General features: G+C 48.0%; 1 long non-coding RNA gene across 1 annotated transcript in view; it reads left to right on the top strand.

The window, feature by feature from the left end:
* Positions 1 to 2,872, top strand: part of LOC105238453 — a 4,389-nt gene extending 1,517 nt beyond the window's left edge. Inside the window, exons 3-5 of the long non-coding RNA XR_004622170.1 lie at positions 256 to 378; positions 496 to 626; positions 2,818 to 2,872. This is a non-coding gene — a long non-coding RNA (uncharacterized LOC105238453). The remainder of the gene's footprint in view (positions 1 to 255; positions 379 to 495; positions 627 to 2,817) is intronic.
* Positions 2,873 to 5,132: the final 2,260 nt, after the last annotated feature.

Here is a 5,132-nt window from a genome sequence, read left to right as displayed (position 1 = left end):
CTAGTCCGGCTGGGCGCCCGCCCCTCGCTCCGGGAGCTGGCTGTGGCCGCGGGGCGCCCCCTGCCGGCGCACGGCCCGTCGCGCCCCGCGGTCCTGGGCTTCGCCCCGGCTGACTTGGGACGGTGCGGTCCCGGTCCCTCCCCGGGTTTCTTTGCCGGAACCCAGAGACTTTCCCGCCCTCGGCAACGTCCCGCCGCTTGACCCTGCTGTTTTTCGGGGTGGGGGAGCTTTGAGTTGGTTTCTTTTTCTTCCCAGAACGTCAAGATGGACCTCCATCTCCAGGAAAGTCTGGGTCTACATATGTGATAGCTCACAAGAGGGCAAATGTTTTGAGATTGCCCATGGAAGTGAGGCCTGTGGTCCCCGCGGAGTCATCAGGTGAGGGCCTCAGGTGAGGGTGGAGGAGCCTGGGAGAGAGATGTGATGAGGAGGAGCCGCGGGGCTAGGTCTGTCACGGCCCTTCTCACTAGCTCAGGGTCTCCTCCATCCTCACAGGCCTGGAGGGCCGACTCTGATCACTATGGTAACCACTGTGCAGGGAAAAAGATCCTGACTGGACAAGACTTCTGGAACCCTCCACCCCAAGAGGACTGCCCCATTGTACAGGGCCTGAGTGGTAGCAAGAGGTGAGAGGGTCTCCCAGCCAGTGGTGGAAATACAAACTCAGGGGTACTCAATTCTCCTAAATCACATGTCCCCAGGTCTTAGCCTCCATCCCGGTTCAATAAATATTCATTGAATGTAAAAGTGCTTTATAAACTGGAAACTTCTAAACACATAGTAATTATTGCCACTGTAGACTTACTATTATCGTTGCTACAGGCCAGGCTCTTCATCTGTAAACAGAGGACGGTGGGGGAGATGGTGAATCAAGTCCTCTCGAGCTATAAATTCTGTGTCCAAGACTTCACCCTACACTTCTGCCGAGCAGGCTGAAATGATCTCCTTTCTAGGTTTCTGGGAGAATTAATAAATCTGGATGGCTTATGGGACACCGCAGAAAGGCCCCAACAGACCCAAGTGTCAGTGGCTGAATTGGTTTAGCCCAGTGCCCTCCAAATGCCAGGCTGAGCAGTGGGGGTGCTGGTCTATGGCAAAGTTTGCACTCATTCCAGGTGAACTGAGACAGAGAAAGACGAAAGAGTGAGTTTCAAAAAGCTAAGCTTATTTAACTTGACAGTTCTTTATTCGGGGATATGCTTTTGCTCCTTTTTTTGGGGGGGGGGTTAGTCTTTTTGTTAAGAAAAGATGATGAAAGCAGATGGGTAGTTTGAGAAAAGTGTTCTTAGTTGGTGAAATCACCAGTCTGGCAACTCTATGTCAGTCCTTACAATGAGCGGAGAGAGAATCCTGGTCTGTGAAATTCAGTTCGGGGAGTCGCTGTTTAATAGAATTCATACTTGCTAGAGATTTAGTATATGTGTAGTTCTGCAGGGCAGTGAAAAAAGGATTTCTATGTTCAAAAGGGGACGGATGGATACAAGTAATCTATCAGGCGCGCACTGGCTTTGTCGTATATTCCTCAAGCAAGGGGCTACAGCTGCAGTGCTCAGCTCTGGTACTCAGCACATCCTGATGAGATAAGAGAGTTCAAGTCTAATTTTCCCCATGTCCGGGGAAGACTGACTGTCTGACTGGTGCCCCTCAGTCTGAACCTCATGAATTATTGACAACAGAGGCTGGATAGCATGACACTCCTTTTCCTCCTCCCCTGTTCAGAGCTAATGCACTGTGGGAACCCTTCCCAGTGCTCTCCAGCTGTGGGCCTGTGGGGAGAGTGTTGTAGCATTGGAGCTCACATTCTCAGGGCTTTGGGTTCACAGGGACAGGCCTCCAGGGCAAATCTGATCTCTCTTCATCTCCTGCTCAGAGGTGGGCAGCCAGATCCTGGGGCTGAGGTTGGGGGAGGAGGAGGGAGCCCACACCGCAAAGAGCAAAGGGTTCTGAAAAAAGGGAATTCTGGCCTAGGGAACATCACATGGCCCCTCCTCGCCTGCGCAGGAGGATATCTGGTCTCCAGTGCCATTTCTTTGGAGAGAGCAAGGGGACATTAGGGAGGGGATCTGTGGACAGGAGAAGGTAGAGGGAAGGCAAGGGGTGTGGGTGTCTCTAGCTCCTACTCTTCATCAAGCTGGTTTGTTGGAGACTGGGGGTGGGGTGGGGGGTGAGGGAGGGTAAGGAAATCTTTGGGGGAATATGCGGCTGTGTAGGCGTCTCTTTGAAACGGGGAACATTAATAGGCAACGGGATGGCTCTCGTATGTATGGAGGTGGTACTATCTGCAGATCCCGAGGAAATGCCTTCCTTCTTGGGGGGACACTCCCATCTTCCTTGAGGCGGACATTCACCTGGGATGGCATTTAAATCTTGCATTTTGCAATAATCATCCTAGGTTGGTCATTGACACAAGTCTGGACTGGGCAGCGTGGGAGGGCTGTGGGATAACAGCGACCTTTACTGAACGCCCACTTATTAAATGTGGCAAGGGGTTGGTGCTTTTTATAAGTTGTATTGAATATTTCTAATCTGATGAAGCATTTTTATCCCCGCATGTGAAATCAGAGTGAGTCGTGACAATCCGACCTGCTGTGTATGTTGAATAGCTATGCTTCGTTTTTCTGACGTTGTTGGGGAATGACAGTTTTCATAGAAATTAATTTTCTCTGAATTGGAATTTTACTTTCAGCACTGTTGTTTTAATCATTAAATACCTAGTCTTTAAATTATACAAATAACACATGTTCATGATTTTAAAAAGAAACAGAAGGTTTTTTTTTTGTTTTTTTTTTTTAAAGATTTTATTTATTTATTTGACAGAGATAGAGACAGCCAGCGAGAGAGGGAACAACAAGCAGGAGGAATGGGAGAGGAAGAAGCAGGCTCATAGCAGAGGAGCCATGTGGGGCTCGATCCCACAACGCCGGGATCACGCCCTGAGCTGAAGGCAGACGCTTAACCGCTGTGCCACCCAGGTGCCCCGAAACAGAAGGTTTTAAAGTGAAAAGTAAAAAGGTAACTCTTCCTTATGCTTCTTCTGCCTGCTCCCCTAGGTAGCTCCTGGTCTGGTATATTCTTCTAGAAGTTTCCTATGCATCACATGCATTTTTCCCTTAAAAATGTTTCCCACACATGGAAGAACACTATTCATACTGTCCTTCAAACTGCTTGCTTCCTCCCTTTCTCCCTTTTTCTCCTTTATTTCTTTCATTTCTTAAAATACATTCTTAGAAAATGTTCTGAGTGGTACACAATAGATCTACTTTATTCTCTCTCTCCCTTTTAAAAATAGCTGTACAGTATTCCGTTGTGTGGATAGTCCATAGTTTATTTAGCCAGTCTCCGAGTGATGAACATTTAAGTCACTTCCAGTGTTTTGCTATTTCAAACAGAGCTACCGTGCACAAGCTTGGGTCTATATATTTTTTGTGTTCGGTGCAGGTACGTTCGTTCTGTGGGTCAAATGTTTTCAATTGATGGCTATGGTCAAATTACCTTGAAAAGGTTTGACCCGTTCTGATGGATCTGTTTTCTTCAAGTGAGTTTTCCTGTTGTCCTAACCTCTTCTATGTGGCACATAGAATGGTTTAAACTTTGGTCGACGGCAGAAGCTCGGTAAGAATGGTGACACAGTGTGGCCTTGGTGGCTGGGAGCCTGTGGAGGTTGCTGGGTCCTGCTGACCTGCAGGCCGCATGCTTGATGTGTATTCACTTCTGCTCTCGAAGGCGCCAGCCCTGTGATGCCAGATCTTAGGATTTTTTATTTTTTATTTTTTTATTTCCTTTTTTTAAAGATTTTATTTATTTGACAGAGATAGAGACAGCCAGCGAGAGAGGGAACACAAGTAGGGGGAGTGGGAGAGGAAGAAGCAGACTCATAGTGGAGGAGCCTGATGTGGGGCTCGATCCCATAACGCCGGGATCACGCCCTGAGCCGAAGGCAGACGCTTAACCGCTGTGCCACCCAGGTGCCCCTGGATCTTAGGATTTTTTAAACCGAAGGTAGAGATCTGGATTTTCATATGAACTCTTTGATTTTTGAATGTAGGCAACTAATTTACTTAAAAAAAAAAAAAAGCAAAAACACCCCCTCCCAAAAAAGCACCCCCAAAACAAAACCCAAAACTAAAGCAGTGAACATATCTGTCAGTGACAGAGACTGACACGTCTCTGGTCATTCAAATGCAGTGGCTTGCTTGGGGCGCCCGGCTGGCTCAGTCCACAGAGCACGTGACTCTTGATCTCAGGTGTGAGTCCAAGCCCTGTGTTGGGTGTCAAGTTGACAAAAGACAAAACAAACTAAGGAAAAGTAGAAATGCAATGACTTATTCATTTTGTGAGATACTGACCTGTCTAGAAGTTCCTAACTCTATTCTATAGCTTATTGAGTTTCTGGTTTTTCAATTTTTGTCCCCGATTGCCTTGTATTTAGGCCACTGTTCATGAACACCATTTAGTTTCATGCATCCAGTCTTTGTACAGGCCCTTTTCAGGAGCTCCAGGCAGCGGTAGGCAGAAGGTTCTTATAAAACAGGCATTGGCTTCTCTTTTCCCTCACACCCAGGATTACTTTTGCCACTGTATTAAGAACGGGTGGCGGTGGTGTGGGGGGGTGTTCCCCAGTCTATTTTCAGGTAGCAGTTGGCCCCATCTTGGGCTTCAGTGCTCTCTGCTACTGGTCCCTTCTGGCAACTCCAAGATCCTAGCTTTCTTGTGGTTTCCATGTGGATGCTGTGTTGCAGGCTTTGGGGCAGGGACAAGATGAGGAAGGCCACACTTCCCCAGCTGCCTCATTCTTTATTCCTCACGATTCCATCATGCCAAGAAATTCTCAGAGGAATTGTGAGTAGCGTGAATTACAATACAGAGGGAGAGATCCCCCCAAAAGGGATGCCGAATGTGAATTCCTCTTGGGTCCCTTATAGGCACAAATTCCCTGTTTTCAAAATTGTGGTTTCCCCCTTTTCTCCCACAGAGACAGTCCTTATAAGATGCAGGTGTGGAGATGCAGAAAACAGCTCAGATCTTCCTTCTAGAAAGGACTGGTGCTGGCTCCTGGGAGCCTGATTAGCGGCCAGCCGTCAGCAGCCAGTTAACTCCTTCTCAGGCTGGCCCCAGTCACTGATTAGCAGGGC

Source organism: Ailuropoda melanoleuca, chromosome 20, assembly GCF_002007445.2.
Source record: "Ailuropoda melanoleuca isolate Jingjing chromosome 20, ASM200744v2, whole genome shotgun sequence".
Classification (NCBI taxonomy): Eukaryota; Metazoa; Chordata; class Mammalia; order Carnivora; family Ursidae; genus Ailuropoda; species Ailuropoda melanoleuca.
This window is presented reverse-complemented; position numbering and strand designations above follow the sequence as displayed.